This window comes from Argopecten irradians, chromosome 7, assembly GCF_041381155.1.
Source record: "Argopecten irradians isolate NY chromosome 7, Ai_NY, whole genome shotgun sequence".
In the NCBI taxonomy this organism is placed as follows: domain Eukaryota; kingdom Metazoa; phylum Mollusca; class Bivalvia; order Pectinida; family Pectinidae; genus Argopecten; species Argopecten irradians.
In genome coordinates, this window is record NC_091140.1 from 37,091,865 (window position 1) to 37,106,974 (window position 15,110).

Below are 15,110 nucleotides of genomic sequence, written 5' to 3' on the forward strand. Positions count from 1 at the left end.
CTTGATAGCCATTCATCCCAGCATGCTTCATGCCCAATATCAGTACCCTGGGTCTTCTGGTTCTTGAGAAGAAGTTGTTTAAATATTTAGCCTTTTTGACCCTTGTGACCTTGAATGAAGATCAAGGTCATTTATTTGAACAAACTTGAAAGCCCTTCATCTCAGCATGTCAGGGGCCCAATATCAGGTCTCTAGGCCTTCTGGTTCTTGAGAAGTCGTTTAAATATTTTCGCCTATTTAACCCCTGTGACCTTGAATGAAAGTCACGGTCTTTCATTTGAACAAACTTGATAGCTATTCATCCCAGCATGCTACATGCCTAATATCAGTACCCTGGGCCTTCTGGTTCTTGAGAAGGAGTCGTTTAAATATTTAGCCTTTTTGACCCCTGTGACCTTGAATGAAGATCAAGGTCATTCATTTGAAACACACTTGTTCCCTTCATCCCAGCATGTCAGGGGCCAAATATTAGGTCTCTAGGCCTCTTAGTTATTCACAAGAAGTTGTTTAAAGAGTTTTAGCCTATCTGACCCCTGTGACCTTGAATGAAAGTCAAGGTCATTCATTTGAACAAACTTGGTAGCCCTTCATCCCAGCATGCTACAGGACCAATATCAGTACACTGGGCCTTCTGGTTCTTGAGAAGAAGTTGTTTGAAGATTTTAGCCTTTTTGACCTCTGTGACCTTGAATGAAGATCAAGGTCATTTATTTGAACAAACTTGATAGCCCTTCATCTCAGCATGTCAGGGGCCCAATATCAGGTCTCTAGGCCTTCTGGTTCTTGAGAAGTCGTTTAAATATTTTCGCCTATTTAACCCCTGTGACCTTGAATGAAAGTCAAGGTCATTCATTTGAACAAACTTGATAGCCCTTCATCCCAGCATGCTACAGGTCCAAAAATATTGGTAAATTACATACTAAGTTCTACAGGGGAAGCACAATTTGATTTTATGGATCACACCATACCTTGCTCAAGTTGTAGTTCATTATCATCCGAATCTTTTCTTCAAAAGTATCCAATGGATTTTACAAAACTTGACAGAAAGATTCCCCTTGGGACCTAGTTATGCTGTATGGGTTTCTAACAATCTGCAATCTAATATAGCCAGCAGGTGGTCATCTTGAATATAACTTTGGCAAGGAGTTGTGGATGAATTTTCGTCAAACTTGATCGACAGGTCCCCCTTGGTCCTATCTGGTGTTGTATCTTGATTTGTAGCCTGATCTTGTATCCAATCTTACCAAAAGGTGTCCATCTTGAATTTCGTTTTGACAAGTGCTAAGCTAAGGTTCCTTAGTAAATACTGTTAAGGTCAGAGTTTAGAAGAGAAAAGAAGATAAAAAGATATATTTCCAAAGATCTAATGAAGATTCATATATCCTTCTGGGATATCTTATTGTGTTAGAACAATTGGCAGGTTACCTGACTTTTCTGAGAGCAGAAATGCCCCACAAACGAAAAAAAACCCAACGGTTTACTCAAGTAACTTAAAGCGACTAATAATTTAGATTTCATCATTCGAAACTAACGCCAAACGTCATGGAACTTATTATATATAATATCATAAAATTTAAAATCTCTTTTAATTATTAAATAAAGTACCCACAAGCAATTTAAAATAATACACGAAAAAACGCAGAACTATTCTTGTGGGTCTCGCCTAAAATACATAAATTATTGCTCGTAAGTAGAAACTGCGCATGTATCACGAAGAAAATCCAAAACACCATCAAGTGACCATGGCGGATTCTCAATTGAACAAAAAGGCGAGGGAGAATCGCTGACTATCCGTAGTCGTCTGGATTTCAACCAGATTGAAATATATGTTTCATTCTGAGTTTTACCGAAATCATTCATCAGTATATGTCGCGCTACTACAATAGTCCTACTCTTCCAAGGATACAAATGATAATCCCGTAATTTCATAAATTACCCCTGAAGAGCCCTAGTGTTTGTGACAACACGTATCAAGCACTATCAATACTGTTCACGTGATACCTTCGGCTTTCTCGGTAGATAGTAAACAGCTTTACCAATTAAGAAACTGCTACATAAATTGCCTGCAGGTACTTTTATATTCCATAATTCAGAGAAAGTATAAGTTTCAGGATATAAGTTCCATAACGCTTGACGGTTTTTTTTCAATTATGAAATTTAAATTATTAGTCCCTTTAACACTTTTAAATAGCCATTAAGGTATTAGATAAACTAAAGCTGTTGTCAAAAAGGCTCGATGGGAAACTTATGGAACACACAAACAAATGCAAACATTTTCTAACGGCATGCAAATGCGTTATATTGTCCAATAATGAACGATTATCGACCAGTCAAGTGGCTGCAAAACCATATGATCATGACATGGTAGAATATGAAACATAATTAAGCTGCCAGTCGAAGATGATTTTTCAATTGTTGATATGTGCCAATCATTTGGTAATCAAGTTAAAAGTAAATATAATGGATCTTTATTGATATAAGTATTAGAAGTCAAATGAACAAATGTCCGAGCGTAGGCTACACTATATAATTCTGCTCAGATAGAAAAATAGGTAACATAAACTATATTCATTTCAGATGACTGCATTGAAATAATAAGGTATCCATCTCTGAATGATGATTATGTACATGTAGCAACTGTTTTGATTATTCTCATTTATGATGGGTTATTAATCTCATTTATGATGGGTTAATGTTATGAAATTATAGTGATTGCAAAATTTTGCATAACACATTATTAAAACTATAGCTAATGTACAAAACAAAGAGATATTGAGATTGAGATACATTCATGGTGTAGAAATGGTATCAGTTGTTAAATTGGAACAGCAAAAGTAGTTTACCCCCGCAACGAAGTAATGGGGTATACTGGAATCAGCTCGTCTGTCTGTCTGTCCGAAGAAAATTATTTGTCTGGAAAACTTCTCCTAAACTAATGGACCGAATTCCATGAAACTTGGCAGCAATGTTGGGGATGATGTGGATATGTGACAGAAAGATGTGATATAGACAATTGATCTTTAGAAAAAGGTTACCATGGTAACCAGGTCACTATACAGAGATTATTGTAGAAATATTTTTCCTTCGACAACTGTTAAACCACTAGGGCAATTTCAATGAAAATCACAGCAATGTAGGGGACTACGTAAAGATGCGCAATAAGTCTATGTTTTCCAAAGTAATTGCTTGCCATGATAATCAGATAACTATGCACAGGTTTTTGGAAGAAATATTTTTTCTAAATAATTCCTTCTAAACTACTGGATTAATTTCAATGAAGGTTCACAGCATTGTTGGGAGACATGTTAAGATGTCTTTTTTTCCCAAAACAATTTAACCAGGTGACTATGCACAAGTTATTGTAGAAATAGTTTCCCTGGACATCTTCTTAACCAAAAGTACGAGAACTAGGAGAAGAAACTTTTCTTGTAGTAAAATGGCCTACAAAAAAAGAGGTGACTTTTAAAGACTATGTTCAATGTGTGCATTGTAAAGGTTATTATATGGGAATAGAAATTTGGCGCCATTATAGGAAATGTAATTTAAAAGACCACTTGACCACAGATGATGATGAATACAAAAAGATCCAAAGTGTTGGAACACTCAAAGCAAGCCGAATTCATGGCGAAACAACAATCTCTTCTATTAAAGATAATCCTGCACTGTTTGCAGTGATGAAAAGTGATGAAGTGTCAGAAATTTGCAAATCGGACAAAATCGTCACATCTCTAAGATGCCAACTCAGTCAGAAGAAAGGGAATTGTTCAGAGACCCAAAATTATATCGGGGCCAAAATGAGAGAAATTGCAAGACTGTTATTGCGTGTGAGGGAAGTTTCCAAAAACCAAAACTTGAACATGAAAGACATACTCAAACCAGAAATGTTTGATACGATCATCGATGCAATTGGAATTGAGTGCAAGTAATCAGTGAACAATAAGATCCCAAAATCTGAAGTACCAAGTCTAGCTTTGAAGATTGGACATTCCTTACGGAAATGCGCATGTATGAAGATAGGGTTGTGTATCGAGGAAAGTAACGAAGGTGGCGAAAATGAGTGTGATGAATTTTTGAAGTTATTGACTATGGAGTATACAGACAGAGTAAGTTCTATTGCTCTACAGACACTCTCTACAAACAAAAGGAAACCCTGTCCTTGTTTACCCTTGACTGAAGATGTCATGAAGATTCAGAGCTTTGTTCAGAATGATTTTTTGTTTGTTTGTTTGATTTATTAACGTCCTATTAACAGCTATGGTCATGTAAGGACGGCCTCCCATGTATGCGGTGTGTTGCGTGTATGTTGTGCGAGGTGCGTGTTTTGGGAGACTGCGGTATATTCATGTTGTGTCTTCTTGTATAGTGGAACTGTTGCCCTTTTTATAGTGCTATATCACTGAAGCATGCCGCAGAAGACACCAAGCAACACACCCCACCCGGTCACATTATACTGACAACGGGCGAACCAGTCGTCCCACTCCCTGTATGCTGAGCGCTAAGCAGGAGCAGAAACTACCACTTTTATAGACTTTGGTGTGTCTCGGCCAGGGGACAGAACCCAGAGCCTTCCTCACAGGGGCGAACGCTCAACTCAAGGCCAAAAGTGAGGCGGTGCCAAGGGAGGCATTAGGAAAGATAAAGTCAGTAATAAAAAAGAGAAAAGATAAGATACTAAATTTAGTCGCCTTTTACGATCATGCAATAGGGGCAGCAGGTACAATTCTAACGCCCTACCTGCAGGGTCAGAATGAAGTTAGCTCCTTAATAAAGGATGTGTGTAATACTGAAGACTGCTGTGATTTCATAGTCTTGCTAAAGCAACATTAGCTCGAGTCATCACATTCAATAAGCGGAGATCTGAAGAAGTGGCCAGAATGTTTATATCAGATTTCACAGAACGGCAAAAGGAAGTAAATGGAATCCAAGATATAAGTGAAATGCTTTGTCCATCAGAGCAGAAGCTATTGGCAAGACGAGTGTGAAGACATATTTTTAATGTTTCTGTTCTGTAAATGATTCAGTTGCACATTTGATCTTGTATATACATGTTTACAATAATAATATACTTAGATTTCATTACATGTATACATTAGTGTTTTGGGTAAAATTGTTTTTGTTGTTTTTACTCACAGTTTCACTGGTCAGGATAATTTTTTTTCATTGATAGATGTTCAGTTTAGTTTCTAAGGTTGTTAAATAATGTTTAGGTCAACTGACCTGAAGGGTCAAGATGACCAATTGACATTGCGCCCCGTCTGTCGTCTGCCATGTGCCATTTGCAGTGCACTATGCGTAAACTTTTTGTTCAAAACACTATTTCGCAAAATGTTGTGGATGGATTTTATCATAAGTTGGTCACAAACATCCCTAGGGGAATTGGAACAGATTTTGGAAAATTCTTTCAACAAGAGACCCATGGGCCTTAACGGTCATCTGACTATTGGCACAATACAACATAGTCATTTAAAGATTTTAGCCATTTTGACCCCTGTGACCTTGAATGAAGGTCAAGGTCATTCATTTGCACAAACTTGTTAGCCCTTCATTCCAGCATGCTGCAGGCCCAATATGAGTATCCTGGGCATTCTGGTTATTGAGAAAAAGTCGTTTAAAAGATTTTAGCTTTTTTGACCCCTGTGACCTTCAATGAAGATCAAGGTCATTACTTTGCACAAATTTGATAGCCCTTCATCCCAGCATATCAAGGGCCCAATATCAGGTCTCTAGGCCTCTTAGTTATTCACACAAAGTTGTTTAAAGGATTTTAGCCTTTTCGACCCCTGTGACCTTGAATTCAGGTCACATTAATTCTTTTGAACAAACTTGGAAGCGCTTTATCCCAGCATGCTACAGGCCCAATATCAGTGCCCTGGGTCTTTTGGTTCTTGAAAAGAAGTTGTTTAAAGATTTTAGCCTATTTGACCCCTGTGACCTTGAATGAAGGTACGGTCATTCATTTGAACAAACTTGATAGCGCTTCATCCCAGCATGCTACAGTCCCAAAATCAGTGCTCTGGGTCTTTTAATTCTTGAGAACAAGAGCTGTTGGAGAACAGCTACGCTCGCCTATTCAGAAGAAGTTGAGGTTCAAGTATTTACTATTTAAACATGGAAATATGACAAATTAACACTCAAAAAAAACCTAAAGGGCCCCAAATTGGTTGTTTTATCACGTTTAGCATCCATACACATTACGAAAATAAAATCATAAACATTTATGATGACTTATGCTTAAACAATTGACAAAATAGAAACTTGCTCAAAAACTATAACAGGGATATATGACAAATTAACAGATTCAAAAAACCCCTAAAAGGTCCCAAATTGGTTGTATTATCACGTGCAGTATCCATACACATTAGGAAAATAAAATCATAAACATTTATTTGATGACTTCAGAGAAGAGATGATGCCCGATTCAATTCTGGAAAGAAAACAATATGTTGCTGTGCTTGTTTTTGCTCTAGAGCACTTTGAAAATGGCATGTAATGTGATACCACCTTCAAATCTGAATCCCTTGAAAAAACACATGTTTAATGACAATGTTAAAAAAAAAATAAAAAATAATAAAATCACATATAACATTGGTTTTACTGTCATAACTTTCATACTTTTACAAAATAAAAACAAGAAATATTAGCATTCATTATCTAATATATCATAATTTTAGCCTTTCACTCCATCCTCATTTAAACTAGAGATTTCACTTCCATGCCTGCAAAATCTAGACTAAATCATAAAAAAAAAAATATTTATAATATTTAACTTTTTCTTAAACTCTGTCAAATTAAACAATTAACCTTCAACAATCAAAATTTGAAAAAATAATGATAGGTCGCTGATGAAAATTTTGAGATATTCCAACATTAATTTACCTACCCCCCACCCTACCCCCATTTCAAATCCATTTTTTCACCCAGTTTCTTCATTTTTGCATATCTATTTTTTCATATAAGGAATAAAGAAAGGGTTCAAAATTGTTGTTAAAATGCTATGAACAATAAAAAATAATTGATTTTAAAATTACTGTATGAACAAATCAGCTATTCAAGTTTCATGTTTTCTTCGCATTGTTCAAGTTTGAGAGTTGAGATTATCTCCCTTGTTCTCTTATTTCCCATAGTGAAAGCAAAGTAGTCTTACATTAATTTTTAAACATCAAAATAAATGGTCAAACAACTGACGTTCGTACCTAACAAGTTTTGTCTGCTTATTCTATTTATACAAGATCAATTTTATAACAATACATCCAATCAATAATGTCACACACAGAACATGGTGTAAGCTATATATTACCTAGTAGGTTACAAAATGAACAGTACTGTATATTGTCTTTAGAAAATGGCTTGATAGGCTGATTCATCGTTTACAAGAAAAAATTCTTTCATGTCCCACTGAAATTAATAAAAGTGACATCAATGCTTAAAACTATAATATAATACTATACCATTACTATATACATGTATATATACTGCTGGTTACAAATTCGAGCCAGGTCCCTGGGACTACATATACATGCATTAGAATGCTAAAGACTAAGAAAGCTAGAAGTTGGAACAAAGATCAAACACCAGCTACATGTAGCAACAATTGTAGTTGCTCAACAACAATACAAGGTCAGTAATGTGTCAAAGATATGATACAGATCTAACACTGCAGATAAAAGTTGTAAACATCAAACTTTTACATTTCACTCACACAAATTTGCAATTGTGAAAAGTAATCCCCGACAGTGCTAACAATTTTAGATGACTTTGTCACTCTTACACCTTTCATACCACACTTCTCTCCAAACACTTTCCTTATGCCATCAACTCCATTCCTTCTGTACGCTAATGCCAGGCAACTACAATTCAAACCACTGCCTGCTACTTTCCTTGCCATAGATTCACTCAAGATCTTTCTGTCTATCAAGGGTTGTAAAGAAGGCAGGTTTGCCCGCACTCTTTTAGAATATCTGTGCATCTCTTTCACATATTCTGTAGAGAAGGTAGCATTTTCATAGGCACTATCAAAAAACATTTAGTTTGCTCTCTAAAACAAGAGTTTGCAGTGAAAGCACATCTGCTAATGCATCATGTGCATTGTAGTCTGAACTTCCAGTGACATGTTTCACAAGATTTGGCTGGGAGTAAGACTTTAATCCAGGCATCCCCGTCCTAAAGAGTATTTTCGTGTCCAGGAACCCTGATACACAGCCCAGAAACTCTTCTTGTTTACCCACAGACTCCAAAGCATTCATTAGGAGGGGACAGTCAAATGTCTTGATATTGTGTCCAACAAGGTACAATGGAGGTGGATATTGCTTCAAGAAGGCTATAAGATCTTCTAAAGCTTTGGGACACTGATACAGAATCAATAAGATGACCTCCTTTAAACAACTTTCCATTCCTACATGTCAAACCAGTGACTGAGGAGGCAGCAGGGGATATAGCTGTACCTGGAGTTACGTATGTGCTAAATTTATCATCTTCGCACACTGCTGCCACTTGCGTGATATGGGAAGTTCTAGCTGTAAAAGATATCGGGAAACATTACTTGCAATTGCTTAATAATAAAAAAATTGTTCATTGGATGTGTATCGGATTTCTTGTTAGTGGCTAAAATAAAAACTCATTTTTGAAGGGAATATACATGTACTGTAATCTCTATATTTGATGCACTGGAGATTGTCACAATATATGAGGGGCAAACAAACTCTATTATGGTAAATAAAAAACCTTGCCTCCTCAGATATTGTGCCAAACTCCTGCGATTAAAAAGATTATTCCTGCAAAATTTCTGAGAGATCTTATTTAGACTGAGCAAAGTTAACCAAGTGCATCAATGGATAGCTAGATGAATTGGAGGATGAGCCGATACTAGTGAGAGTATGAATATGGAACAAGCTAATAGTAAGTGTTGCAAGCAACAGATATCCCTTGTCGTCGATTACATTTTCTAATCTATAGATGGCAAGTTATTATTTTTACCAGATAACACATAAAAAAATCCCAAGCTGCATCACCACCTATGTGACCACCAAGTTATCGTCTGTAAAGTAAAAATTTGTGAAATGAAAACACATCCTGACATTACAGATGGAGAAATGGCCGGATAGACAGATTGATGGGGACAAAAATTATAGTCCATCTTGTTTCACCGGCAGAGGACTAATAACGGAATATATATCTGCTATAGAAACTTACCTAACCCTGTACTTTCCAGGTCAAAGTAAACTTGTTTGGACTTTTGTGGTATTGGCGAGGTATTGAGACTAGGCAAAGGTTCTGGATTAGGAATTTCCTGAATGGAATCAACTGGTATGTCCGTTGTATCTATACAAGAGGAATATGAGGTACCTTCTCTAATCTCTTTTGTTGTATTGGCCTGGATCCTGTTAAAAATGAAAACAAAATACCAACATATATAATAAAGTAAAATTGCACAACCAGGTACTTCATGTCAAAGTGACTGCCATTATAAGGAGAATTGTAGTAATCTGATGAAGTTTCACCATCATTTTAGTAATTACCTTGACATTAAATTTACATAATAATTTCCCATTTTAAACTTCTTTACAGAGTTAAGTAAAATGTAAAGAATCATTAAACTAAATCCATTTATGAAATTCAAATACAATAATTCAAATATCTATAAGCTCTATTCCATTTTCAAATGCAGAATTATTTTGTATTATAAAATATATCATACCTTCTTGCATGCAAACTCTAGGCGTCGTATTTTTGGCTTTTCTTGTGATGCTTACATGCCTTACGTTTTCGTGCTTGAAGATCCCGCAGACAGGCAAGTTTAAAAGTGTGTCCACCAGGTGACAATCCAACTTGTCTATGTGTCTGTGATTACAAATTACATACAAGAACTGTAATATTTCACGAATCTATTCATTTCAGACACACATACATGAAGATAAGCTAATCACTAATGTTCAGTTTTTTACCTGGTAGTCATTTTTAATTAGGATATCACTCGCAGGAATTCTGAGGCCATATTTCTCCACTGATCACAGAATTTTCAATCAAATTATCTGCTAAATAAAATGCCTAAAAAAAATAAATGTTGTTTGATTGTTTTTGTAAAATATATTCACCAACAGAATTAAGCGATACAATTAGGGGCCATGGAAATTAAAGGAATTAAATTTACTCACATTGGTTACATAGGAATGTCCAATATTCTTGTGTGCCACACTAGCTGCAACTCTGTGATTAAGACTGGCTGTTCCACTATAGAAATGTGCTTTAGGTGCCTTCGATGCCACTGTTTTATTGAAGGACTCGTTTCCCCTGAGTGCTTCCCAATGTAGATAGTTTGTCACTTTGATGTTTTCAGTGTATCAAATAGTGCAGTCAAAGATGATTGCAATCCCTGGTCTTTCAACTGTTGGCCATAAGGCAAAGCTCTGTACTTTTTGTTTGGGTTTTCTCTATGGGAGCACCAGTTCGGGTCACATTCAGAATGATTTCCAAACACATGTTTAATTTATGACATCAAAGCCTTTGCTAATTCCCTTGGAATTTCCCTGATTCTGGCTGAGCATGTAATTAATACACTTTTTGTATGTATTTAATCACTTTACTTGTCAGTGATTTATGCTTAACCTGAAGTTTGTACAGTTGTGAAGTAATGTTTTTCCTGACATGATTACAGTCTGATTTCTTGGTGAAATCAGTTTGAAGTGATTTGTTTAACCGCTGAAAGGTTGTAGTGTCATCATCAGCTATTATAGTAGATATCTCATGTCCTGCCTTGTGATGTTTAGTAACCATCTCTATCACCATGTCAGATTCCATAGACTTTACTACTGCCATCCCAGTTACATCGACAATCGTGGGATTTCGAGACTTGGCCCTGTTTGCTTGAAACATCACACATCTTGCAAAACTTGCTGCGTACGCTGTATCCGACTACTTTGCCAGTTTGTGCACCAATCATAGAACAGTGACCTGAAATATAAGATATCTGATATATATAATGTAATCAAAACATGAGATCATTATGACATCACTAATGCTTACGTGGACACTTATAATTAAGCATTGAGCGTCTTTCCAGTTGGCATTCATAGGCAATATAAATGCACAGAGGGAAATTCTATGGTGCACGCTAGCACTTCATGTTGAATTTGCCTCTGTCCAGTTAGCATTCATTTTGGCTATGAATGCCAACTGAAAGACGCTCAATGCTTTATATTTACATTTAATAACAATTTTAGGAGATTTTTCATCAATTTATAACGAATAAAGAATTTATTGTCGTCGAATACAGGACAGCCATTTTAACAGTCATCTCCTGTGATTGCTGACACGACATTTGTAAAGTCAAAATAAGCAGATAGGAGTTTATAGACTGATGGATGCCAACTGTGCTTGGTTAGGTTACATAATGGAAATATCTACCGTTACATACAGATCTGGTATCTATAATGTATATATACAGACCATATAATGTTTAATGTTTAAATAAACCGCTTCATTGTAATTAAACCACTTTATGCTTTATTTGGGGTACACTCAGCTTTGTTTGGTATATTTCAATAATTTAACATAAACAAGCTATCCTTGAGGGATCTTGGCACCCACCAAAGAACTTTAAATATCAAAATCTAAGATGGCTGCCTTTCGGCCATCTTGTTGATAGATCAGTCCCAAAATGCCACATGCCAAACTTAAGGTCCTAGGGAAACCTACATATGAAATCTGAGACAGATCCCTTCAGATTTTCTGAGAAATAACAGTAATAAGAATTGTTAATGGACAGAAGGACGTACGAACAAAAGGATGAGTTTAATCAGTGGTCTGGCTTCTTCTAAATTGATACACACACAAATGCTTAAAACTTAAAATGCATATAATTACAAACCGGATAAACTGTCAAAGGATCTACCACTTTCCTCTCTTTTGCCACGCTCCATCCACACTGACTGTAAGCCTTCCATCACCACTGTTTTCCCTGTAAGACAAATCATACATGATTGTTCAATTTTATAGTTACCTAGCTCATTAGTATGCCCATTTTTCTTATACAATGTACAGTGTACCTACGAGAGTATATATATATACTAGTTTGTCCCAAGCAATATATGTATACACTCATGTCATCTGAAGTTGTATTACATGGCTGCTGTTGTCAACAAAATTACTATTTTCTTAACAAAAATTTTATTTTCAGAAACAAAACTAGACAAATCATTTAATGGGAAATTTATCTTCCTGAAGGGTAAATATTTGCTTTATTTGATTGCGAGCAATGTTATTTATCAGCCCCAAGATTAACATGTACAGTAGACCCTGATATCAAGCGCAATGATCAACTTACTAATAATACTAATAGTTGAACAAATTGCTTTATACAGGCAGAAAAGATATTGTTATTTCAACATACTCAGTCAATCTGATCTCTTCAGCGATAGAATTTTCTATGGAATCCTCTGCCACAGCTCAATTACTGGTCCAATTTCTTTTTGAGGGATCTTAACGTTGGTTCACTAACGGGTGGTATGTTGAGTGAGTAAGAATACTATTAATCTGTCTTCCTCCTACACCAGCATTAATCATTGCTGAAAAAGAAAATAGTTATTATTATATGTTCTGTGTGTAGTTCATAATCTTTGCATTGTAATACAAGATTATGAACGTGCGTTCATCAAAAAGTATTTCAATAAAATCAATGGTCAAACAATGTCAAAATAACCAATAACCAAAAAATTCCTCACCTTGGGTGTTTTCAGCAGCCAGATTTTATAACAAATTAAATCGTGCAATAAAGTGGAAAACAATCATTTATCTGCAGATCGCATTCAGTTGGGAAAATTAAACAGTGCACATATGTGGAAAGACTTTTTATCAGACATACAATTATGTAAAAATCATACACTGTACATGCATAAAGATATATCAGGCCAAAAAAAAAATGTCTGTTTAGGGTTACATTGGCAAAAAAATTGGGTCGGGAGGATTTTTTTTAGTGTCTTACACTCTAAAATAATGGCCGCAACCGGAATTTGAGATACAGACATGCATATTTTTTTTTGCCTGATCTACATGTATACATGTACCAGATGTACATGCATGCACATGTAGAATCCATACATGCTTGTACAGTATTGCGCCATATTGTATTGTACTTATTCTCTCGATACACTGTATACAGACATTATGCTTGTGTACAGTATTTTTATATACAAATTGTTTAGTATATGTATACATTCGGTGTATTAATAATACCTGATGCAAGTTTTGTGTTAGCATCCCAGATCCTTCCATGTTGTTTTCCTGTCGGGATATTGTTCATGAATTGACATGAGGTGCATTGTACCTGTTGGATATGAAAACAAAATATGAAGAAAAAAATATTATACCTTTTTTACTTGAAATAGTATCTCATCAACCGCTAAAAAGTTTGATTTTAACTTTTACATTTTTGTACATTTACAGCTGTACATTTTTTTTGGCAGTTCTGCATCATGGGTCATTTTTATAAAAATTTTCAATGATAAATCAAGGACGTATATGAGACTTATTAAATCCTTGATAAAATACAGATGTAGTACATCTAGTATTCACCAGTATAGAAATATTATGAGGGGGATTCGACTGAAATCTTAACTAATTTTTAATGTGGAAGCGGAGGAAATTATAGTATACGACCCGTATATGTTTACTCTGTAACATTGTGCCTACCTTCAGTATAGCAGATAGGCCATACGTGTTAATGGTGGTGGTAATTCAATAGATGAAGTGGCTGATGACCACTTCTTGCATGCTGGACAAGCCATCGGCCAAAACCCCTAGCTCGACAACTCGTCTCTCCCATGTCTCCAACTGGATATTTCTTCTTGACCATCCCCACCTGCTACACGTACAGCGTACGATGTGGTCAGTGATCACTGGTTGAAGACGATTTGTGATCGTCGTCTGCTCCGGCCCCGGGTTCCTTATAAAAACGTAATTATGGCAACCTCGCTAACACTAACGCAGCCTTTTCAATTGTTTCTGAGTTTTAAAGCACCAGACTTCATTCAATCTTATCTTACCCATGCAAATGAGTGTTTACAGCCAAACTGATTTTGATATCCTACTAGTGCAAACAAGTGTAAACGATCTCTTGGGGTAATCAGATGTCCTGTCCTGCGTAGACATTATTAATCAATGAGGCTGGTTAGTGGCAGAGGTGTATTCATGGGAGACTCTATGTGAATGCTCTTTTTCATACTGTGTAGAGTTATAACATGAAGCAGGTTACTAATCGGTAGTTGACTGTAACTGGTTGCTGCTGTACATGTAGAAAAGGAATTAATCTATTTTCGCTTGTTATGTCTGACATAAAAGTTTGTAACTTTACTAGATAAGTGGAATTGAAGCTTGATTAACTGTCGATGTGATCTATGAATTACTGTACAGCCAATTATTTTTATGGGTCATTATGTTCGTGTTTTAATCTAAAAACGAGAAAATCAGTGCATTTAAATGTTCACAATATGGCTTTAAGGGTATATGATTCAGCCATTTCTTAAAATTTTGCAGCTGAAATTTTCGCTATCATAGCTATATGTTGTGAAATCGTAAATATATCATCCTGCGAAAATAGCCAGCTACATGGATTAAAATTTTGTCGTGGAAGATATGTAATAATTATGGAAGAGATGCTATAATTAATGGATGTCAATAATGTTATAGACGTTGCTGGAAGTAATCCTCTGAATCAAGATGTCTGGAACTTGATTAATTACAGAATAAATAACACAGTAAATTGTACAGTTAACCACTCGTGTGGTATTTGAAGTGTATCAAATGTACCAAAATAAATTATCGATAATTTTTTTGCATTCTTCATGGTTTAGCTTCATAGCAATGTCTGCTTCTATTTCCCAGTTTGATAGCCATTGGACTCAATTTCACTTTTGTAAAAGTGGATGTTTTTGTATGAAGATTTTTTTGCTTGGTTAGCGTTCAAACTGTGATTTACCAATTTTCATAATGTGGAATCATTCACGTGATGTATACATTTGCACTTGTAAATACTTCCACATATATTCAGAGATTTATAGAAAGCAATATAAACCGAAATTTCAATGCTGCAATTTGATCCACTTTAAAACAGTAGCTCC

At 35.7% G+C, this 15,110-nt stretch overlaps 2 long non-coding RNA genes and 1 pseudogene across 2 annotated transcripts; all 3 read right to left on the reverse strand.

Annotated features, from left to right (window-relative positions):
* Window positions 1-7,077: 7,077 nt before the first annotated feature.
* Window positions 7,078-10,480, reverse strand: LOC138327193 (uncharacterized; annotated as a pseudogene).
* Window positions 10,481-10,539: 59 nt separating this feature from the next.
* Window positions 10,540-12,439, reverse strand: LOC138326933 (uncharacterized). Its single transcript, XR_011208981.1, has 3 exons — window positions 12,386-12,439; window positions 11,864-11,953; window positions 10,540-10,947 (listed from the first exon to the last, which is right to left on the reverse strand). It is a non-coding gene; the product is annotated as an uncharacterized lncRNA (long non-coding RNA).
* Window positions 12,440-12,511: 72 nt separating this feature from the next.
* LOC138326934 (uncharacterized) lies at window positions 12,512-13,716 on the reverse strand. The gene is made up of 3 exons (XR_011208982.1): window positions 13,684-13,716; window positions 13,228-13,318; window positions 12,512-12,560 (listed from the first exon to the last, which is right to left on the reverse strand). It is a non-coding gene; the product is annotated as an uncharacterized lncRNA (long non-coding RNA).
* Window positions 13,717-15,110: the final 1,394 nt, after the last annotated feature.